The sequence below is a fragment of the Ruditapes philippinarum genome, unplaced genomic scaffold (genome assembly GCF_026571515.1).
Source record: "Ruditapes philippinarum isolate M1 unplaced genomic scaffold, ASM2657151v2 ctg6221_1_1_1_1, whole genome shotgun sequence".
Classification (NCBI taxonomy): Eukaryota; Metazoa; Mollusca; class Bivalvia; order Venerida; family Veneridae; genus Ruditapes; species Ruditapes philippinarum.
Genome location: NW_026867029.1, coordinates 1,787 through 28,351, shown reverse-complemented (window position 1 = coordinate 28,351; position 26,565 = coordinate 1,787). Strand labels below are relative to the sequence as shown.

Below are 26,565 nucleotides of genomic sequence, written 5' to 3'. Positions count from 1 at the left end.
AGACGAAACGCATTGTATCTGTCCGTTCTGCGAATAATATTCCACTATCTTTTTATAGGGGTTTATTTTATAAGGATAATTTTGTAAATCGCTGTTCGGAGTTATTTGGTCAATATGCATAGAAGAATATTGTTCATACTTTAAAATGGGTCCTGTTGCTGGGTCGTATGGGGTTGCGTTCATTGAACGCCGCCTTTTCTTGTTGAACTTGTTTATCATATTTTAGTATTACTGTCATTTTTGCCGATCATTCTACGGAATCGCAAATGGTGTAATACTGATTAACGAAATGAATAAACATGATATTTTTCCTCCATATTCCTCATGCGTTGGTATAATCTCTGCTTATAATTATTATTTGTGTAGATGAAAATGTGTTCGTGATATATGGGTTTACCCCCGTTTATATGAAGATGATATGATCAATGAAAAATGGAGGGTCATAAAATAACGCAAACATTTGTTTTTGTTTTCTTTGTTTTTTGTGACAATTAGTTTCTTTATTTAACATTTTCAATCATACATCATGTTGTTAAAATGAAAATATGTAGTTAATAAACAACAAAAATAAAACTAAAAATGTTAAAAAATTTCTACAACTGATATTAAAATAATAAATAATGAGCTAGTAATACCTTATTATTGCCAACAAATCCATTTAACCAACTATCTTTATGAAAAAAATATATATCCATTACCTACAATGTAATCATTTTATTTATTTACATTAGTTATCAACTTAAAAAAACTAGTGCAAAAATATAATATTTAAAGAGAAAAATGAATAACAATAATAACAAAAATAGAAATAATAATAATAACAATAATAATAATAATAATAATAATAAACTTCAACTGATTTTTCTCATTCTTTTTTTATTTGCCCGGGTGATATTGAAATGAGAAAAGTTAATGTCAGTTATTTTAAGTATAAAATCATACTAAAAGTAACTGACATTTACTATTTTTCTCATTTAACTTATATGCCTAGAAGTCTTCATGAACATATCAGATAAAAAAATTGTGCTTTACCAATATAATATAACTGTTACATATACCGGGATGTGAAATTACCCATTACTTCAGTATGGGCATAGGAAAGTTGTTTGAAGTGGCAAATAAGTGAAAGATAAGCATCTTTGCTTTCTTACAAGGTACTTTACTCGTATAGCATTTAATGATAGGAAGATTTTACTTTTACTTTTCTTTTTTTATAACTGATAAATAAACAAATAAATAAATAAAGGGATGAAAAAATAAGCAAATAAATAAATAAACAAATAAATAAATTTATGAATGAATAAATAAATATATATATAATTCATTGATTTAATATAAGTTGATGGAAAAGTGATAAAAACATAAAATGGTAAAATATTATAAAAATGCGGTATATTATTATCATTTATATATGCAATGATGTGATTAATTGCTGTCATGAAAATCTATTGTTTGTATGCTGAGTAAATAGCTTAATTATATGTTCAGAGAGAATACAAAACTCATTCAACCAAAGTTATATCTTTATGGTTAAATATTGGCACATCTTCATCTGTTAATTCTTTTGAAATAATATCCAAGTTTATGCGGACAAATAACACATAACTGTCTGCTTTGCATGTATGTTCCAAAAGTGCCAATTCAATGTTCTAAAATATCTTTACTCAAATAAGTAGTAAATCTTATCAGCTATCGTACAAACTCTAGTTGTAAAATAATGTCCATTTTACAGACAGTCGATTCCACATTTATCATTTCGCAAATAGTCAATAAATACACTGAAGCACTAACAGTCCAACCGCATAACGCGGAAATAACACAAGTTAAACATTGTGTTGATTAGTTACACAATTTGTGAGAAGTTCTACATCATATTTAGGAATTTCATTAAAACAAATAATGCGTTTTTAAAAAATAGTATAGTATGATATACCTTGCCTACCTTATGATAACTATTATTAGTTCAGTTAAACTTAAATAACTACAAACAAAAACGACAATATGAATACATAACTGAAAATGAAACTATTTTCTTCATCAAAAAACAAAGTATCTCAAAAATGTTTGGCCGTGGTAAACGAGATTGCTTTGTTATATCAAATATAATACTATTTATGTTAAGTAATTTCAATGATATGTTTCTTTTGGATCGTTTTTTTCCCCTGTCGTTTTTCTTTTTTTCTATTTTATTGTTGTTGTTGCTTCTTAAAAAAAAAAAAAAAAAAAAAAAAAAGCAAAAAAAAACACAAAAAAAAAAAAAAAAAAAAAAAAAGACCATTTAACTTGCAATAACAATTATACTTATAAAGGGCTTATAGTTTTTTTATCATAAGATTTCATGTATTGTTACCGCAACAAACGAAAATTAAGACTGACCATACATGGAATATAATACAAATAACTGACATTATTGTTGGAGAATCTCATCTCTATTTTTCTAACTGATTATCGAAAATCAGACATAAAAATAAAAATTAATTTACATATGATAAACATAATAAGAAATTTATGTGTATCAAAGAAAGCTTTTGGATGATAAAAGCTAGTATCAAAATGTTAAAAAGGTTAAAAGCACAATCTGTCGCAGAAATCCATAATAATTTAAATGTTTAGAAATGTCAAACATGTATTCACTATTGTTTTAATCAAAGATTTAGTGAATGTTAGATGTTTAACAGATGAGGAAAGTATCGCTGAATGTTCAGTAATATGTCGTAAAGGTAGCAAAATGTAAATTAGGTAGTATTTTGACTTCTACACGAAATACTTATTTACAATAATTATATCAATCGCAAATTATTCTATATAGAAAATGAGATCGTACCACCTTTAAGAAACTGTAACAGGATACCAAACTTAAAACATAAAGAAGGGTTTTGAGAAATGAAACTAAAAGCATTTTTTAGGCATGATGTGCCTTTAATTGTAAATTCCAAAGATTATAAAAAAAAACAGATATGCGTAATATTATATTACACAAAACACAAAGCACTGACAATGCAAGACATAATATTTATACATTTTTCTGAATATATTTTTGAGGAATCAAATAATTTACTTTCTGTAAAGAAAAACAAAAATAAAACAAAAATAAAACGATAGTTGAAACATGATAAATTGAAAATACCAATATCACTTCAGCAACTTCCATATTAAATGTTTATGTCTGATGTTTTCATCGCGCATTCAAAATGTTTGCGTTTGTTCCGATGCATCACTTGTCTAAACAACCCCTTTTTATCCATATTTTATGGTAACTCATTCATATAATATATAACGCCGTTTTATATTAATATCCAGTATACGTCTTATTGATTTGTTGAATATGAAGTCGCTTTTTTGCTTTCTTCTCTAATCTGTAAAATAAAATAAACAATTTCATTTGCATTTTTTCCACATCAAATTTGTTCCTTAAACAATCAAAGTCATACGTTAATTCAAAAAGTACCTGATTAATTAACTATTTCCCAAAAACTAATCGATCACCATCATGTACTTCTGATAGCCATGTTTCATTGTTTGTTATGTTTAGCTTATTAGTTCGAATCAGTAATTCAGTGTTCTATTATATGATTCTTGTACACACTGACACTATAAATTTTACACAACACATATTTACTCTTCCCGCTGAATCTCCCTTCTACTAAACAGTCCTACGCATAAACCCTTCCAGCCTGCTGAATCTCAGTAAGGGCTTATCAGCTAGTAAATCACTATTAACTGTATGCTTTTGTATGTACTAGTATTCTTATCTAATGGCCCCAACTTTGAAGGATAAAATTTCTGTAGAAGATACGCTCACTAAATTTATCAATGTTTCTTTCTCCTTTCTTTTGTAAATGGGTCTTTAGCCCAATTGAATTGTGAAATTATTTGTAAATATACTTTATAACATACAATAATTTTTTTAATTAATAATGAAAAATGTTCAATAGCTAAGTATCACTGTTACTCATGTTACTGACTGACCCCCCCCCCCCTCCCGGCCCGCTGAAAACAAAAACCAAAAACAAAAATCTGTTCATAAGTGTAACTTTTACTGCAAAGTGCAAGAGTCTTAACTAAACTGACCAGGTAAGTGATATTTTTTATTATTAGCTCGACTATACTAAGAATATGGTAATTTGTCCTACTTACCTTGGTTTGCAAGTCGAAGTGAGCGTCCATACTTTAAATTAATGTTTATGCGCCTATAACTTCTTTATTTCTTAAGGTATCAATTTCAAATATATATTCCTTATCACCATCCACATCATTTGATAAGGTGCAAAACTCTAAAACCAGTATTTCAAGAACTATATCCCCTTGAATTTAAATAATGTTATATTTTACTCTAACATCTTCATTTCATATTAAAGTATTGACTTTAAACTTCAAACATGTGTTCCTTATCATCAACTACATCATAGTTGCAATGTTTTTTTTTAACTCTTAACACCAATTTTTCCAGAATTATCTCCCCATGAATTTTTTTCCTCTCAAAAAATGCTACTTTTTACTTTCTTTTTTTTATTTCTTAAGGTATCAACTTCTAACTTCACATATATTTCCTTATCATGTGTGACAAGATTCATAACTGTAGCATGAATATTTCGAGGATTATTTCCCCCATTCAAATTTGTTTTGAATAAAAATTGATATTTTATAACTTTAAACAATAACATGACAAGCTTCATTACTCTAGCATCAATGTTTCAGAATCATCATCCCTTTATATTTAGAATTTTCCTTATTAAATTCGGACTTCAACAAGAGCTGTCACACAAGTGACGAATGCCCCCGAAAAAGTTTCTTAAGCATGTGAAAAGAAAAGAGGATGAAGGTAACTAATTTCTTAATATTTTTCTTTAAATTATTGTACCTATAATCTCTAATTGTGATAGCGTGAACCTTCAAAATATAAGTGTGACCTGACCTTTGAAGAAGGGACGTGGTTCCTAGACACAGCAGACTGTTGTCATGAGATAGACATTTGTGCCAAGTTAATTCAAAATCCCACAATGCATGACAAAGTTACATACTGGACATGATTGTTGTGAAAGTGGGGACACACAAACGAACAGACGGACATGAGCCTTAGCTGCGATACATCGTCCTGATGTGGTAGACATTTGTGCCAAGTTTATAAAATCTTCCCATGCATGACAAAGTTACAGTCCGGACATGAATGTGTATCTTCAAACTCTTTTCGAATGAATGAATACCTTCACACTATAAGTATGACCTTGACCTTGAAGGTAGGGATAGGGGTCTTAGTCGCGACATGTCAACTTGATGTGGAAGACATGTATGCCTAGTTATTTTGTAATCCTTTGATGCATGACAGTCCGGACACGAATGCGTGTACATGTAACTATAAACTCTTATTATGATAAAGTGATACTTCAAAATGTTATGTGACCTTGACCTCTGAGGTAAGGACGTAATTCCTGGACGCAACACATCGTCTTGATGTGGTAGACATTAATGCCTAGTTATTTAATAGCATTCAATGCATGACAAAGTTATGAATGAAGTGGGGACGCACAGACAGACGGACATCCAGACAGACAGAGGGACGGTGCGATTTTAATATGCCTTCCTTCGGCGACATCAAAATGTTTCAACACCTATATCAGGTGCGATTAGATTTATAACTCAAGTCCTGTATTTCTAGAATTATCTCCATTTCATTTTTGAATTAGGGATTTATGGATTTATTGAAAATTTGAAAATAAAATATTTCCAAACATTATTTTGTTATTATAAATGACATCAAATCTAGACTTAAGACAATTATCCTTTGTCATTACTTACATCATTCATGGCAAGGTTTATAACTTAAGCACCCTTTTTTCAAGAGATATTTCTTTTTTAAACTTAGAATTTTACTTTAAAAACTTTATGTACTTTTAGATTGTATCATTTTGGTACCTTTTTAAAAACATCACATTAATCTCTTTTCCTACTAGATTGAATGATAAGCTTCAGTAATGCTTTGAATCAATTATTATTATTACTAAACATTATTTTGCTACTTCTGAAAAAAAAGAAAAAATATGTAAATCACTGAGATATGATATGCCTTTGAATGTAATTTACACAATTATTTTCATTGTGAGTTGTAAGTGATTAAAAACCTTTTTACTGTAATCCAATTTTTATTTGTCTTAAACTATTATTAAAAATTTTATGTATCTCTTTACATTAAAAAGTTAAAATGCGTTCCAGAATAAAAAAGGAAATTCCAGATGTCCTTTTTCCGGGGGTCGACCTGCAGGCGCTTTTTCAGCAACAAATTTACACGCAGAGAGAGATATATAGTAGAGATAGAACATAGGGGAATAATTCCCCTATCTTTTAAACCTTAGACGAAACGCATTGTACCTGTCCGTTCGTCGGTTATATGACTATCATTTTAAATGGGTTTATCTTCTAAGGATAATGTTGGAAATGGTTGTTCGCAGTTATTTGATGAATTCTCTTACTTTTAAATCGGTCAGTATTACAGTCATGTACGCGGATTACAAATCTTTTAATTGTAGACGTTCAATATTTTTTTTTTAAATATGAAATAGTAGGGTTAAAAATAACACAACTATCTGATCATTTTTAGATTCGTGTTTTAATACTTTTATTGGAGAATATATTGTAGAGAGAGAAAAAATACATCCAATATTAATTTGTATACAATAAAAAATAATGGGCTATATAACATATTACATTAATCTGTAAATTATTCATCTTACTGTGAAAGACATGAATATGTTTATCACATAACTAACCGTGCACGTTTGATTATTTAAGTAAAATAGAAAACTTTTATAAAATCGATAAGCATATGTTGAACTTAATTCTAAAGTATTAATGTAGTGTTAAGCATATGTTTTACTATACACTTTCGAAAAAAAAATATTCAGTAGAATCTATGAAATGAAATGTTTTTTTTTCATTTTCCGTATTTTTCTATGTATTAGTTTACTTTTACTGCAATGTAACATATGTTACGTACTTATCACTGGTGCCGTAACCACTTTCGTCAATAAACATATTAAAATAAATAAAAAATAAATGTAATCGCGGTAATCATTTTAAAACAGAGAAACTATAATGAATAGAAATTACATTATTTTTTCCAAAATTACTGGATTATTATCAAATTATTATATCGTACATGTGTCTACAACAATTGGTGAAATATTTATTTCAGTATCACTTGATGAAATAAAACACGTAATTATAGATAAAACTTCATATCCTCTTTTCATTATATTCTTGAATATCCTTAATATAAATTCTAAAATATTGAGAAATATTTATTACATAAACATGAGTGGTTCCGTTTAATTTATTTTTCACTACTGTAACAGTGAAATTATTTCCATATTGTCACTAGTGTCTTGCCGGATTACATTCTTTCAAAGTCAGCCAAATCACATAATTATAGGGTAGTCATTCAAATGTTAATGCCGAACAAAAGAAAAATGTACGCAATAAACAGCAAATTCTAGTTTTTTTTCTATAAATACAGGATTAAATTTCAAATTGTGGCATGAAAGTTCTGATATATCACTAGTCGCAAAATTTCTATTTTCGTACTAGTTTCAATCGATAAAAAACAAATCTGTATTTATTGAAAAGTACTGAAACAACACCTATTAAATCATCTAATATCTTCTTTTTCAGTTTTTTTAAAAAACAAATGAAAATTTGGTCGTCACTTATCTTTTTATTTTGAATTCGTATTTATTGTACGATACATGTGTAACTATTGTTCAATATACGTTTGTTAATTGCTAAAAATAAAACAACAAAAATAAATAAGCAAATTGTGATGCAATGAAGTTTGTCAGACAATCAATAAAATAATCGTTCATATCCTAAAATGCAGGTACTGTGTGATATCTATTTGATTTCGTCTATCACATGTGTTGTTTTGTGTTGTTTTATTTTTCACATATCTGAAAACAAATACTGAAACAACGTTAAATTTTTTCATAATACAACTTAGTTTTACCTTTATCATTTATTTTATTGATTACAAGCATAAAAAGGAAATAAAGATGCAGTTTGTAATTATAAAAGCCCTCTTGTCTCAGATTCTTTATATATGTGTTCAGGTAAAGCATAACATGTAAATGTAAATAAGATTAATAGAAGAAAGTAACTCTCATAAGAAACTTGTCATAGCTTTTTTCCATTCATTTAATGAAATACATATCTTCTCCTCACTTTACTGTATACTTGCCTTTGCTTAAATTATTTTTAATCTATCATTTCTTCGATAAAATGAACAAATCCTTTAACCCTCTGTAATAGCATAATATAAAGGTGTAATAAAATTAAAACAGTAAGAAAATAGCACCGCCTATTTATAATCAATACCTTGAATCTGTCTAGGTGATAAACTAGTAAGATCCATTATAGATGAGATAAGGGTGAACTCACGCCCAGTCGAAGTTCTCGACCGCCTGTGAATTATTTTACACGTGTCTGCAATTTGCATTAATTTCAACAAAGCATATAAAGATACGAGTTTCAGAGTACTGACTTATTATTTTCTTCACATGTCCTCTTAAAGATACAAAAGAAAACGTATTTAGATAATTTTATTCTAAATGTTCTAATAATGTCGTTAGAATTATTTCATCCGTAAGTATTTATCATTTTTTTTGTATCTAAAGGTATTATATTGATTTTCTTACAATGTGCAAAGATAAAGAAAATGTTAATTAATCATGTTCTTTAAAAAGAAATGCTGATTTCTGTTTAAAAAAAAAGTAACCTTCTTTGTCATTTGGGTGTCAATATAAACAATAATTGACGAAGAAGTGATGTGCAATGTACATGTATACGGAACAATATATTGCATAAGAAGTCATGTTATCTACCGTAAAGATTTTCACGTTATTTTCTGAATTTATTTCAAATATTCAAAAAATAAAATATAAACAATCACTACATGACAATGATACATATTTTTGCTTTTAAACTGAAAAAAATGAAATAAATACCTTTAATTTGCATCTGATAGAAGCATAACCTTTTGCTCACTTTAAGTGCAATCCTTTTGATTAAAAAAACCAAAAACACTCTTTCACATACTTTCAAATGTATCAATTGTACTTCTGACATCAATTTTTCCATGACGGCGAGATAGCAATAAAGCCCGCTAAATTCGTTCCAGATTGTATATTACGTTTCGTTAGCCCATTATATGAGCTACACCGTAGTGTTAATCCTTTTATTACACACATAATTATACAAATACTTCGCTGACCGTGCAGTAATTGTCATTAAGGTAGTTATTCCCTCTATCTGCCAACAGAAGAATATTTCAATTATTGAGTGTTGAAGGAAGAGAAATGTAACAAAAAGATATACACACAGTTGCAGAAAGCCTAGATATATGGAAAATGAGTTTAACTATAAAAAACTGTAACAAGATACCAAAAACTAAACATTCTTTTTTAATTAAAAATGGTAGCATGACTGATGCATTTTGGACCTTTAAGAAATACTTATTGCAGGGGTTATGTATTTATGCGTATATGTCTAGATTAGATTTTACGGCACTCTGAAGATCTATTTAAAAAAAAAATATTTACTCAGTCGCTTTGAGATAAAATAGCAGCTTATACAAACATTAAATAAAAAAAGAACCACAGATAAGTAGACCTCTTTTCTATTAATATTTTTTTAGATTTTCTAAAATGATAAATTTTTTATACCACATTGTTAGTAAGATCAATAATTGTTAAACGGACTCCACTGAGGGTTTTTGACATGATGGGACTGAAAATATGCTTTTTGAAAATGTACCATTTGATTTAGGTTTAGAGCACTAAATGTTTGTGCAAAATTTTAGATCATTCGCTCACTTTGTCTTTCCAGAATAATTATTCAAATTGTAAATAATGACACAAAATGAAAAGCGTTTGAACGCTTTTCACTCAAATCGAGCTATAACGTATAGACATACCGTATAAAGTATAGACAAACAATTTTCAATTTATTTCAAAGTAAAATTCTTAACTATATTTGCATATATTTCTGTTTAAAGTGCCCTAGCCTCATTTATGTAATCAATTAAAATGTTAAAGATTTACTGATACTTTAAAAAAAACCCACTAGATTTATATTTCTTTTAGTAGGAACAGTTAAACAATTTTATGATAAATTTTGTCTAGAGTACATTTTCTTTTCTTTTCATAGTTAAATCATGCTAGACTGTAAGGTCATTCATTCGCGAGCGATAAAAACTGTCAAGATTGTAATCAGCCATGCAAGCAACATGCAGTATCGCGCAAAGATATTGAGGCATCCATCTGCAAATTAAACGATACGTCTAAAGACATAAAATTGCTAATGGACTCTCTGCAAGAAGTAGCTGAAGAAATACATGTATATTTCGCCGTTTTAACATTCATTAAAGACATTGGATATACAAACAGAACTGTAACCGTGAAACAAAACAACCCGTTTAACAAGCCGTTGATCCAACATACACGTATAATTGTTTGACAGACGTTCCCGATAATAGCGTTAATAGCAGATAATCACGGACACCAACGAGCAAACAATAAAAGTCAGACTTTAGTGGGATAAAACGCGAGACTTGTAATCTCGACATTGTGGGTTCGATTTCCGGGCTGGTCCACTAAAGTTACTAATCAGTCTCTCGGATTAGACTTAAAATCGAGGTCCCGTGTATGAGAGCTTAAACACTTGGCACGTAAAAGAACCAGGAGAAGCATTTAAAATTTGGGCTCTGGCGAGTATAAATAATCTCAAACGCCCACGCGCACGTGCGCACACACGCAAGCATACAAGAAACAACGAGTTACGCATTTCAAAATATAAGAGTGCTACAAACTGTAATATATATCCATACACCGTGAATTTATAAATACAAAACGTATTGCTCAAAACTTCACTTGTGCCCAGGATACGCATGAATGAGAGGTTTGTAATACGATGATATGCTATGTTCAGATGAAAAAAAGATCTCAAATATAATTTAGACATTGAATATTCTGACAGTTTATTAGATATTCTGTCACTTGTAAAATTTATCTTTTTTTCTGATGAAATTAATTTACGGAAACAATCTAATGCAGATTATATCTAAGTAACTGACTTTGTCTCGACTGAAGTAATTAAATGTAAGGTTTATAACGTTTTTTACGAATATATGTAGATGTGAAAAAGTCGACATGTGCTCAAGAAATACTATGTCGTGGCCACGAGATACTAAGTCGTGCGCACGAGATACTATGTCGTGGCAATCAATTACTTTTTTGTGCGCTAGAGATAATTAAGTGGTGCCCACGAGATAATAAGTAGTGGCCACGAGCTACAAAGCTGTGCTTACGAGATAATTATGCTGTGCAAACAAAATAATTATCCAATCAGATAAAATTATATAATTATGAAGGTTGTAACCTTAAAAAAAGTCTGGTTAAAATTTTAAATGCAACGTTAATCTACTACACTACTTAAGATATCCACTTTAAACATTGTACATGTATTAAGTATCATAAGAACAGGTCATTATCCAAGACCAATAAATCAGATTTTAATATCTTCTAAGTTTTTCCCTTTGTTAGAAACATCATGTTATAGGATTGATCTTTATGTAGTCGTACGCACTAATGACCTGTTAACCTTTTCCATACCATTACTTGAGAAGAAATTAGCCCTGGTTTATTTTATTTAGTTATTCGTGGCCACGACTTAGTAACTCTTGGATACGACATAGTATCTCTTTCGCACCACTTATTATTTTATGCGCACGACTTAGTAACACGTGTCCACGACATAGTATCTCGTCTGCATGAGATAAATAAAACATACACACACATGTCACTTTTTGTCACCGTACGTAAATCAGCTTACGAACAATTTATGTGAAGAAATATATATTTATATAGCACTTGTTGAAAAGTATGAATGCATCGACTGACTGTTTATGTTAGTTTTCCTTAAGCATAATATACTTCATAAATGTATACAAAACGAGGTATAAGCCAAAAAGTACCTATCCATTGTATATTGCTTAAAGAATAAGAACGTCATTTAATCTTAAATGGAGTAAATAAATCAAAACAACACATTCTATTAATTTCGTCTTTGAAACGAAATGAATATATTCAAATATTACCGTTTAAGCGGTAACGGCAACGACATTAAAATATAAATATAGATCAACGATTCTATGTAAAAAAATGAAATTATTTTTTCAATTAAGAAAAGTTGTAGTACACCCAATATATTTAAATGTAATAGAAAAGATAAGTAATAAAACTAACCAAAAAATAACGCCTTGATACAACAGTTATCAAAAATAATAATGAATATAACCAAAATATCTCTTAACAAAAGAAATTAGTAATGTGAAAAGGCAAACAAGTGAAATATACATGTAGATTTTACATAAACGACGTATCATAAGTCAGCAGGATGTCTGATGGTTACGTCTTTCTATATAGGGAGTCTAGAAATAAATGTTAGCTGCAGATCTTTTTTATTTCCAATTTCTATTTAAATATCATTCATAAACATAATATGTGAAAGAGTGATTCATTCTTATATAATTATTTCTATTATATTTCTTCATAAAAGAATTATCATGGTTTAATATGTAAGAGGGCTCGTTATCAATTTAAGATCAATATACACGTTTTAGTATGCGTTATGTCATGTTTTTTGGTGTGTTTTTTGTATTTTTTATACGCGTATTGCGTATTAACTTATTATCAATATATGAAAATCACTAATAAGCTTTTCTTAGGTTAATTTTTTTCTAATAGTTTTTTTAATAAATGTCTACACGTACATTACTTTTTCAAAATATCTTCAAGTATTTCTGTGTAATTTTGATTATAACTGTATATTCCATACTCATTATGTATAAATCACGATCCCGTTGACTTCAGACAGATACAAAAATCGCATTACGCTAATAACATTATGCATGCTTAAACATTAATGATTATTGTAACTTAGTATAACATTGCAGGTCATTGACTGATTTACATTATCAGCAAATCAATAGTAAATCATTCCTAAGGTAATTAGAAGTGGTCCTGTTTTGTAAAGCACATCCTTTTGTCCCAATATGAAATGACATTCGTTACATGTAATAAGTATTTTATATCCTTTTTAAACATATCAATTTGGCGTTACATGATATGGAAGATAATTGTACATTTTGAGCATTAATGTATATTCTTGCAGGCTCTGGTATTAAGTATTACTTTCATTACAATAATTAAAGCAGCTTGAATGCCTTATCGTTATTTTAATTAATGATTTTACAAGTGTAAGGAGCGGAATGATAGTTTTTACGTGAATACAGCGTTTACATACCTTATTTACTTATTGAATATATCACTGTGATCAGACATTTAATAGGTCATGATTATTACATACACAAAATAATTAATATAATGACAATCTTTGGAAATTTGTTATTATAAATAACAATCACTGTGTCAAAATATATCATAACAAACTTTGACGGTAGTACTATAAAACTACTTGAGTGAATCACACAAAATGACTTATTCTTGTTCCTAATCTGTAATTCAAGTTTAAGTCTTTAAGGTAGGCTGTATGAGATATCAGATAACTATTATGAACACTGCCGAAATAAAAACCTGACAATATTTATAAATGTATGAAAAATTGTTAAACAAATGAAGATAAAGCATCAATGAAAGTTATTAAAAAAAACTTTGTACATGTAAATAGTAAATAAATAAATAAAAAAACCCCACAAAAGTCTACCCACTTTCCCCGTTCTCCCCCCCCCCTCCAAATAAAAAGAAATCTTTCAAATGACCTTTATCCGCATGTATTATTGCCATACCGTTAAATCGAGTTTATAACACAAATAACGGGAGTATTGATAATTACCCTAGAGATAACCTCTACTATGGTGCCAAATTACCGCACGGACTTTCAGTGATTAAATGAAAAATGTGCTCATCTTATGCTATAACCAATGAGTGTTTTTCACTGTTTCGCAATGTAAGTTATAAGTTCCTGGTTTAAAGGTATGATAACCCCTTTCTGACTTATCTTTATGTGTGATCTTTGTGGGCAACATGTCCAGGTTTCCACAACAATAAACGTGTCCACTGCTAATCTAACATGACCCCACTCCCTCTTAATAAAGAAGAAGAAGGAAAGCAAAAAAAAAAAAAATAAATAAAAAATAAAAAATAAAAAAATAAACACACAAACGAAAAACAACTCTCAAGGTGTTTATATACGTTATGCTTCAAGTCTTTATTTACTTCAAATTTATAGTTTGTGTATGATTTTGCAAAATTAAATTATAGTTTGCTTAATTATGTAAATATTTATAATAATAAACATTCTACAGACTTTTTGAAACTCTACATGTGTGCTCTGTAAAACTTTCAATCGGAATTCAGCAATGATTATTATCTTGACTCTCATATTACTCGAAATTTGTGTTGGTAAATCATATACATTATAAATGTACGAATAAAAAATTATATCCAATTTATAAGAAACATTTCTAAATGACAAAAAAGAAAGGCAATGATATAATGGTGGTTTACATTATTATTAAATGGTGTGCACACTTGTATAATTCAATATAACAATAGAAAGGGTGAGAAAAAAAAAACGTCCGTTTTTACCAGTTTTCTCTTTTACGATGTAACTGATCAAAAAGTACTTACCGTTCAAACAAATATATATAACAAAGATTTTCTATACATCGATTATACGCCGTGAGATCCGCAAAGCTTGTTGCAAAAATATTAAGTAAAGTATTTCTTCACCTTCATGTTCTAAATTTCGTCGTTATTCTGGATTTGATGATAATAATGCATTTTTAAACATTTAAATCCTCTGCAGCCTAGCCTTTAAATATTGAGGGATAATGCCATTTCTCCGTCCAGTGTTGGGTATTATTTATAGTACATTAATTAATATGACACACATCGTAGGTTCTAACTTAGCCTAAAACCTACGATGTGTGACGTATCAATTAATGTATTATTTAAGATCTCCAGCACGGCATTATTGTTGGGGCATCCGTGGCCGAGTGGTTAAGGTCGCAGACTTGAGATTATAGGTCCCTCACCGCTGTAGGTTCAATCCTCACTCTGGTTGAAAGCTTTCATGTGAGGAAGCCATCCAGCTGGCTAACGTTAGGTCGGTGGGTCCACCCAGGTGCCCCTCGTGCCTGAAATAATGCCTGGAGGGGCACCTGGGGTCTTCCTCCACCAATAAAAGCTGGGAAAAATCGACGAAAAATCTCAACGGGACGCTCTAGAATGGCCCGACTTGAGTGTACGGTCGCCCATATGGGCTTTCCGGCGACCTTTAATAAACGCATCAACAACTATTGTTTTGAGTGCACGTCTTTGGTAGTTTAAATCTATGTTATGCAGCCTTCATAACCTTACATCCCCCTTTTATCATAGAACATTCAAGAGGAGAAGTAAGCGCACTTCCGCGAAAAGCGGCATAAAATTATGGTCCCAGGTAAACAGTGCGTGTGCCCTAAAGGAGAAAACAATGGATGGGCGGGAACTGAATAAAATTGAATTTTGATGGGATGTAAGGTTATGAAGGCTGCATATTAACATAAAATAAAAAGCTAGAAAGAAGGCAACTTATACTAAGGGTGGTTCAACATTATTTAAGTGAGGTATATTGGAACCATCCGACTAGGAAAACAAAACTAAGAAGACTTTAAAGTACCAAACACGTGCACTCACAGCAATACTATTTTGCTGGACGGTCTTCAATGTTCGAATATATATCTTTGATTAAATATACGGGAAGACTTTTTACAGCCGCTCAAAACCACTAAAAATTATGCAAATAATGCCTCTATGGTCAGGAGTGCCCCCGATGATTGGGGGTCACAAAATTAAAAAATTAGTACCAATAACGTTACTAGCGTTTTATTTGCTGTCTACTGCATTAAGCGAAACGCGTCAATAATAGTGTCGAAGATAAAATACTTTGTTGAACTTTCAATGTGTATATAATGTATAAATCATATAGCACGAATATTTTGTTATTTGAAATAAAAACGATATAAATGAATAGAAATATTGATATTTTTATCAACAAAATCAAAATAAAAGCTTTTGCTTTTAATGTGACTATTCAATTATATTCAAACAAATATACTTGTGAAAAGTATCGTCGAAAGAAAAGTGGTAGTATAGTGATAGGCTGTATGGTATAAACTAGGGTCAAGAGAAGGTCAAAATGGCTTGAATTATGATAGCAAAACGAGATATTGCCTCAATTAGTGCAGTTTCAGTAATTCATCAGAGGAAGATTTGCGAATAAAATCCACAAGCTTTTGAGAACTTTTATAAATATTTTAAAATATATTTTATAAGATATATCTATATACAAATAAGATTAATGAGTCCTGAATTTTAAAAGTTACTAAACATTCAAAGGATGCATTATGTTTCTTTATTCACATTCAATGAATTTTATCATTTCTAAGAGTACAAACCGCTCGTGTACGGTATTTAAACTATTAAAATGCCAACTTCTCACGTAGGATCGTTGTTTTGCGATATTGTTTGGTGTACATGTAATGAATAACATGCAATATATTGTTGAAACGGAGCATTAGGACGTTTGTAAATATCACGGCGTTTTACAATGATACCAGTCATAGACACTATTGTCAAATACTTTAATCTGACTGTTTCATAATCGTTTTTCATGTACAATTTTTTTTTCTTTTGACCTGGTGTAAATAAGGCATTGACTGTATTTGACCCGAACTTCAACATCGTCTTCTGTACTTGCACGTTAATTTAGAAACCATAAATCTGACCGGATGATAAGCAGGTTATTTGAAAAACTACGGGTGTTAGCAAAATATACATAATAAAACATATACATTTCAATGTTGGAATGACATTTAGCACATTATAGCGTGTGAAACATGTAAATATGATAAATGTCTTTATTTTATTGTAGAACGGATGTCAAAATTAGTTAGATATTAAGTCGTATACTGCAGCCTGTAATAACGTGACACCGTACTTACAGACATTTGTGGTGCAATCGTAGAAGAAACTTGAGAATATACCAGGTACAAACTAAACAAGTAGAGATTTTGATGCTAAAGCATCAAGTCGCCGGATAGAAAATGACTGTATTATCATAAATATAAGAAAATATCAGTTCAATGGTTCAAGTATAAAGAAAAGAGGAACAATATGTTGAGTAACTGTTTATTCACATTAAAACATCATATATAAAGCAAACTTGCTTAGCAATATTGTCAAGGAACTGCTATGATTATTAAATAAGCAAGTATTGTCTGGCAATATTGACCTAATATTGCCCTGAGACTCATTAATTTTCGGGAGGTGTTTCGTTAGTTTACGTAACTTATTATGATTTATGCTAAAGATTTTATTGATAGTATAGATCTCGATATTAAATCAATTAATATTGCTCGATGGCCTACAGGTGGTAAGTAGGACGAAGTTGTGACCTAGTAGGCCAAGTCCCAATCTTTGAAAATCCCTTTTGCAGTTTTCATAAAACTATTTTTTTTATTATTTTCTGTTAACTATATGAAACATAAGTTGTGTGTTTCATTTCTAGCATTTTTTTTATTTCATAATTTTGATTTTTAATTTTGTAAGGCGAGTGATATTCATGTAATTCTACTTGTAATTCTACCTTATACATATACCAGACACCGAAATCCGTTTATTATAGTTCAGAATCCGATAATTACCGCCAAATAATCAACGGTCATCGAATATTTGAATATATATATATATATTAATTATTGCATGAAACAATGCAATTCTACCGTAAAAGTGGTATCTGCATAATTTTTTTTTGCGCTATCGAAAAAATAAATGATTTAGTTGAAATCAATATTCCTGTCGTTACATACGATATAGTAAACGTTTAATTGCCTTTCAGTTCGATAAAATATTAACAAAAAGATATTTTATTAGTTTTCTTTATTATGTATCTAATTCATCCGTCATACCGTTTTGGTAACCTGCGCGACGGAAATCGACGGAATATAACGAAGACGACGATTACCACTATTTATTTCAATAAATGTGCCTCTTTCGCATAAATCTATTTTGTGATGTTCAACCTAAACTAAACTATTGAACGTTGACAAAAAGGGCCAAGTTTAACCCTTTACCAAAAAAAAAAAAAAAAAATGAAAAGGTTTTGAAAACTTATTTAATTCTTTAATGTGCAAATATTATGAGTACATTGTATACAGATCTTTCTAGTGATATAAAATATGAAACTGATTAATGAAAGATAACTTTGTAATTATTTATACATATGCATCTAATCAGACGCCATACCGTTTTCCAACTAATCATATGTCTTATCAGCAATCTGTTACTATTAATAGATTCTATAACACTGACATACAACCTGTAGTCACGTGATTCTTACAATAGAACAGGGAGAATCTGTTTATAATTAGATAAAATAATGAAATATAATAGGTCTCATAAGATATAAACAACCAAATAATTTAAATGTGTCATTTCAAATATCATTCATGATTTATCAATCATAAAATAGCAACGCTTGTCACTTAGAAAATAAGTAAAAGTATCCCTAAATTCAATGACTGGTCCATAGGGATACGTTATTAATTCATTTTATGAAAATTGTAATGTGGCTTTTTAAGATGTCAATATTTGTATATTTCATTTCATTTACCAATGTTACTTTATTTTTGAATTTTTAAGATTATGAAAAATAATTGTGGTCCTTAATTGTTCAGTAATTGATTTGCTTTTATATTCAGATTTTAAGGGCTTCTCCTACCATAGATATAATATTAAACTGTTACAAATATAGTCGCCGGTTTCTACCGGCGACTAATAAACGTTCGATTATTTAGCGTTGAATTTATAACGGTAGCTAGCACCATGTAAAGTAAGCAAACATTATTCATTTAACATAATTCATCAAAAATAGTTGTATTCCAAGGGTCCTTATATCAATCCTAAATTAAAACACTTGCCTTAATAACAAATGTAAAAACGAATTTTTAGTAATATGTTTATCTTTGAAAAAACGTACATAAAATTCTTGTTTCTAGATTTCTTATCTTACATTTTGATAAACTATTGGGATAAAACTATCTTATAACCGTAAATAATTAAGTTTCAATTTATTATATTATCATTACAAATGTAACTGACTATCAAAATCCTGAAATAATATAAATTGGACATTTATGTTATTTTCATCTCCTGTCACAGAATAAATAGTGCTTTATATTGACAAAGTACTAATTGAAAAGAAACAAAAACACAATTAGGAATTGTATATTTATAAAGCTTGAATAAATAAATGTTTCACAACAGCTTGTTGCTTTTCCAATAATAATATTGATAAAGAGATCGAGCAACGTGCTTCAAAGGCGGGGTATGTAAATAAAAGATTCATTTTAATTTCTACACATTCAATTATTTTGTAAATGTATGAAGTTAAACTTTTATTGTTTGTATGCATTCAAATTACGACATTTTAATATTTGATGATACAGCCACATTCTTTATATGTCAATCAGAGAATGAGTTAACTTAGCGTATTCTTATACTAGTTATTTATTTATAATACATTTTATAGACGTTGGTTATTAAGCTGTCACAACATATTACTCTGTTATTTAGATGCCCGCCTGTTTCCTATTGTACAAATAGATATCGAACATACAAAAACAGTGTAACAATATTGCAATGTTTAACATTGTACATACATTGTTTGTTGTAGCCCGTCTTACCTATTTCTTAATGTACATTTATTGTTAGAAGATCTTTTTTTTTGTCTTTAACTGATTTTTTTATATTTCTAAAGTAGTACAAAAAACACCTTAAAACTGTAAACATAAAGACTGCTTGCTTTTCTGTAATGTTTTGGAATGGATAGATCCCTTAAAAGCACAAAACTATACAAAATGTGAAACTCGCAGACTATGTAAATTAAGTCTGTCCTCATAGCTATGTAGAACTGTTCTAAATATGTCACTTTCTCACACCGGTCAGATTCTACATTTTTCTGGAAACTTAAATATACAAGTAGGTTTGTTTATATTTATACCTTCGAAATTTGACCATGAATTCTCCAAACAGATTTTTTAAACAATAAATAGTATTTTCTGATATTAACAATATTTTGCTTGTATTTCTTACTTATGCATTGTGCAATTAATTAAAAACATTTTAAAACAGTATATTACTTTCCTCCACCACACAGTCTTTAACTTAAAGATAGGCTAAAACCATTATATTTATTACACACAATTTGATGAAATTTTTGCACAAGAAGCCGATATGATAAGAAAAAAAGGTTTGTTAGAGAAATGTATATGTCTGCTGTTCGTGCAAACAGATAAACGAAAATGTGAATATAATATGCGGTTGTTATGCTAAACAGAATGATACAGAGCATAATCAACGAATGCAAAACTTAATATGATTCAAAAATAAAAACATGCCATAATTTTATGTAGTAGATGCAGGTACATATGACTAATACTCGAATTTTGAAAACCATAATATATTACCAAAAGACGTGCACACTATTGCAATGTAACATGATAACGCTCAACATTACATATATATTTTTAAATATCATATTAAATACAATATTATTTCCAGCATATTTCAAGACATTGAATAAAGTTATACAGGTACTCATCAATAAATTATGTTATGTACGTTAAGAGTTTTGAAAAATACAAGAATTCAATTTATCAGTTTTTCCATGAAACGAGCACAATACCGGTATTTCGATAAAAATGCGTTAACCTTAACATGATTTTATTTATGTATTTTTCTAGACAAGGAAAGTTGTTATACTATGTCATAATTATAATTCATAATTAATCTTGATAAAATAAACACGTTTTTTGTGCTAAATTAACGATAAGAATTATGTCTAATTATTCCAACTATATTTAAGATTAAAAAATCTTCTATTATACGATTGTGCTTTTGGTATTTTCATGTTCCGAACAGATTCAGCATTTATGTAATGGCAGATTTAACCGAAGTATGACCTCTCAACAACTGCGATTTGTAGCAGCCCAGACTGTTTCATATTCTCAAGGAATAGAACATATGTGTTATGTAAAATGTATAAGTGTGTGTACTAACACAACGTAATATAACAATGAATCACAGTGACGATTCGAATTAATAAGCAAAACATTACAATGAAAAATGGCTATTGAAACTTCAAGGAGGTTATTGAGTTGTGCTTGGGAATTCGTTAATTAATCAGGTATTTATATAGTTTTGTATACATTGATTATAACATTTCCCTCTTTGTATTTGTATTAACATCACAGAATTATTACCTTTATTTCATAAGAATTTAATTAAGGTTCTTAAATATTGTTTCAGTTTAGGCACCTCTCTTGCATTGACATGCAAATGTGTGCCATGCATTTTAATAAAAAATCGTAACGATAATTCAAATTGTTGTATTTCAATTGCTCTAACCTTATTATTATTACAATTTTACATTTATTGCACTATACACAAACAATTTTAAAACTTAAACAAACATAATAACTTTAAGCATGTTATAAGACTTTATAGATTATTTCTAATATATCCATATGATATTTATTGTTAATGTTTGTTTGTCTTGCATATAATGATCCTTTATTGATGTTTTGACTGGTTCCAATTTGTCCGAATAAAAAATAACATTCTAAATCTATTATTAATCCTTGCAATAAATCAAATAGATAAAATTATATCTACTTGAAAACCCCGTTATGCTTAAAATGTATGTCACATGTATTTCACACACAAATCAGAGGTAAAAAAATGAATATTTCAGATTGAGTATGTGATACATACACATTTTGTGTCAGTCCTAAAGTGAGTGACAAGTTTCCAAAAAAATACATACAGTCATGTGTTTCATTTGTGTCAAGCAATTTGATCGTTTAAAACTTTTGAATAAATGTATGACTTATATTATTATATTAAAGAAAGCAAAGAATATGATGAGGAAAAATGCAATGAAATTGTTCATTTTATTTTTCAGATTTAAGAAGAAAGAAAATTTCTAAAGTGGTTTGACATTAAACAAATCAATAAGATGATACTGGATATTAACATAAAAAGGCGTCAAATAAGGAGTAACCATGAAATACGGATAAAAAACAAGTGATGCATCGGAACAAACGCGAACACTTTTTGAAAGTGCAATGAGGACATCTGGCATAATCATTGAAGTTGCTGAAGTGATTTTGATATTCTCAATTCATCATGTTTCAACTACAGATTTTTTTTCAAAGAATTAAACTTATCATTTGATTTTGCTAAAATATAATTCCGGGAAATGTATAAATATGTCTTATCAGTGCTTTGAGTTTTGTGTAATATAATATTGCGCAATATTACAATATTTGATAAGTATGAATTTCTGAGACATATTGTGCCATAAACTTCTGTTTGTTCATAATCTTTGGTATTAAATACTTAAAGGCACGTCATGCCTCAAAAATGTTGTGCTGTTAGTTTTATTTAGGTTTGGTATCTTGTTACCGTTTCATAAAAAATAGTACTCACTCATTGTCCATATAGAACAACTTTGTGATATATTATGGGACATATTGTGCCTTCAACCTTTTTACAATTTTGATACTAGCTTTTAAAATCCAATATCTTTCTTTCATAAATATCTTTTCTTTATATGTTTGATATGTTTCAATGTTCAAATTGATTTTTTTTTTTTGTTTCTGATTTTCGATATCATTTAGGAAATTAGATATGAGATCAGAATTCTCCATAAATAATTTATTTGTTATTTCTATTACATTTGATGAATGTTCAGTAATACCAACTTTGTCTTTTTTGTGTTTGTTTCAGTAACAATGCATGCAATTTTATGACAAAAAATGAAACTTTAATCTCTTTCTATGCTATGCATATATTTTATTGCAAGTTAAATGATTTCTTTTTTCTTTGAAAAAAATAATTAAACACAGAAAAACACACAGACAACATGAAAAATGATCTATGAAAACATATCATTGAACAGGACTAACATTGTATATATAAACAAAGCAACCTGGTTTAAAACGGCCGAGCATTTTTAAGATACTTTCGTTGTTAGATAAAATTAATAGTTTAGTTTCATTTTCAGTTATGTATCCGTTTTTTTTATTTAATTTTAACTTGTGTTACATAATAGTTATCATAAAGTTAGAAATGTATATCTTATTATATCATTTTTAAAACGCATTTATTCTTTTTAATGAAATACCTGAAGATAGTGTAGAACTTCTCACAATTTGTGTAATAAATCAACTTAACGTTTAACTTTCATTATTTCAGCGTAATGCGTAATGAATGGACTATTAGTGCTAGCATTTCTTAGGTCAGTGTATTTATTGACTTCTAGCGAAAATGATTAATGTGAAATCGACTGTCAGTAAAATGGACATTATTTTACAACTAAAGAGATTGTACGATTAGCCTAGAATGAAAGCTTATTAGTTTAGCAACCTCTTTGAGTAAAGATATTTTAGAACATTGAATAATCACTTTTGGAACATACAGTTATCTGTTAAATGTCTGCATAATCTTGAATATTATTTCAAAATTATTAACAGTTGAAGATGTGTCATATTACCATAAAATCGTTTGAAATAAAACGTTGGTTGAGTGAGATCTGTCTTCTTTCTGAACCGGGTTATATAATTATGATATTTACTCATCATTAAAACAATAGATTTTCATGACACAAAAATCACACCATCTCATATATTATTGATAATGATATACCGCATTTTTATTACATTTTAACCATTTGATGTTTTTATCACATTTCAATTCACTTTATATTACATCACTAACATAATTTATCTTATTTTATCTTTATTAATTCATTTTATTTATTTATTTATTATTAATTTATTTATGCATTTATATTTATTCATTTATTTATTTACTAGTATTCATATTGTTATTTATGTATTTACTTATATTTACTTATTTATTCATCCCTTTATTTATTTGTTTGTTTATTTATGAATAATTAAAAAAGTAAAAATCTTCCTATCATTAAATTCTTTATTAAATGCTTTACATGTATTTTACGAGTAAATTACCTGTTCATTTTGTTAAAACTTAAAAAGAAAAGGAGCTTATCTTTCAGATATTTGTCACTTCAAATAATTTATCGATGCCCATACTGTATAAATGGGTAATTTGGAAACACATCCCGGTAAATATAACAATTATATTGTTAGAACGCAATATGTTTTCTGATATTTATTTTAAGACTTCTAAGCATAGTTACTGTAGTAAAATGAGAAAAATAGTATGACATTATATCATTATTCTAAAAATAACTGACTAATTTTTTCTCATTTTAATGTCATCATCATTATTATTATTATTATTTTTTTTTTTTGTTATCATTATTATTTAATTATCTAAATAGATATTATATTTTTGCGCAAGTATTTTTTTCTAAAAAAGGTGATAATTGATGTTTATAATGATTAAACTTTAGGTAAATGGATAAGTATTTTATATAAATAGATAGCTGATTGACAATAATATGTAACTACTAGCTTAAAAAAATATAATATCAATATCAGTTTTAGATAGCTTTTAACTATTTTCTTCTTACTTTTGTTGTTTACTTACTACATATTTTCATTGTAACAATATGATGTATGATGGAAAATGTTAAATAAAGTAACGAATTGTCACAAAAATAAAACAAATGTTTGAGTTATATTATTACTATCCATTTTGTCGTTGATCACATCCTCTTCAATAAAACAGGGGTAAACCATATATCATGCAACATTTTCATCTCAATAAATAACAATCAAAGGCAAAGATCATACTAACGTACGAGGAATGCGATGAAAAATGTATCATGTATATTCATTTAATTGAACAGTATTAGTCCATATGCCCGCACTATACTAATTACGGAGAATGAACTGCATTAATGACGGTATTACTTATCCTTTTAAAAGTATAAGAAATACATTCTTCTATGTATGCGTATATGTGTTCATCAATTAACACCGAACAACGATTTCCAACATTATCGTTCGAAAAAAAGATAAAGGGATATCGTCTGCAAACGGACAGGTACAATGCGTTTGAGGTTTAAAAGATAGGAGAATTATTCCCCTAAGTCTGCCAACACTCTATCTCTCTTGCTGCATGTAAATTTGTTGCTAAAAAAGTGCCTTTAGGTAGACCCCCGGAAAAAGGACATCTGGAATTTCCTTTTTTATTCTGGAACGCATTTTAAAATTATTTTATTCGTTACATCTAAAATGTTCCCTTCTTGAAACATGATAGGATCATAAAACATTCAAGGGTGCTGCTATCAGTAATACAGTGACAAGCCGTGTAATTATAATTAAATGCTCATCACTGACCAGAGATAGGAAATTTTGGGGGAAAACTGGAAATCTTGGGTTTATGCGTAGGACTTATTGAATTCTCAACAAAGCTCTTAACGTAAATTACATTATTTATTGATGAGTACCTATAGAAGATCATTGTACTATCTTATTCCATGTGAAACAATTAGTGTATTTAATATTGGTGTGATCGATTGGTAACATTTTATCGTTTTCAAAATTCAAGTATTAGACATATGTACTTGCATTTACTACATGAAAGAATTGCGGAACATTTTTAATATTCAGTTATGTTAATTTGTCTCCTTGTTGATTTTACTCTGTATCTTTCTGTTATGTAGCATAATATATTCACATTTTCGTGTATCTGTTTGCACGGATAGCACATACGTTTCTCTTGCAAACGGTTATTCTTATCGGCCTCTTAAAATAATTAACCTATAGTGTGCAATAAATATACATATAACGGACAGACGTTTAATAATTGTGATTGATAACGGTAATAATGAAAGATTTAAACCTTTTTCATTCATTTTTATTCAAACACACAATTACAAATATTGCTTATACTATCTCAATACAATTATGATAACACAAGTTTGGTTTTATACAGATGCATGTACACATGAATTTCGTAAAAGCACACTAGGAACATTGTAAAAAACAATTCAAATTCAATGAGTCAGAATATAAAATGATAGGACTTTTTCGAAACAAAATTTTGACTGGCCCTTACAGGGTTATTATGTTATGGTATCGACAAGATATCGTTTCGCCTCACCATAGGCAAAGTAGAAAATATACATTGCTTGTTTTAAAAATATTCAAAAACTAAACATCACATTTGAAGATTGTTTTTTTCTCAATATATGATACTTAGAATTAAACACTTCTGAATCCGACACATATAAGCGGGATCTATACTCAAATATAATCATCTGATAATATTCTAAGTATGCAAACAAAAGAAAAGATTTATCCTGCAAAATTGATATAATAATAAGTAAAATGTGTAAATATTTTATAATTGCATTTAATTATACAGCGTGTGTAAAAAATCAAGCAAAATGTTGCTGTTATTCTATGTGTTGTCATGTATAAGACTGGATGGTGGCCGAAATTGATATACTGTTTTAAAA

The 26,565-nt window shown here is 28.8% G+C and overlaps 1 long non-coding RNA gene across 2 annotated transcripts; it reads left to right on the top strand.

Moving 5' to 3' along the window:
• The first annotated feature begins 16,308 nt into the window (after nt 1-16,308).
• LOC132734558 (uncharacterized) lies at nt 16,309-24,250 on the top strand. Of its 2 annotated transcripts, none has more exons than XR_009626338.1 (3): nt 16,309-17,095; nt 21,030-21,294; nt 22,072-24,250. It is a non-coding gene; the product is annotated as an uncharacterized LOC132734558 (long non-coding RNA). The 2 variants fall into 2 exon arrangements; XR_009626339.1 differs by lacking the exon at nt 16,309-17,095 and adding an exon at nt 20,543-20,701.
• The last annotated feature ends 2,315 nt before the right edge of the window (nt 24,251-26,565 follow it).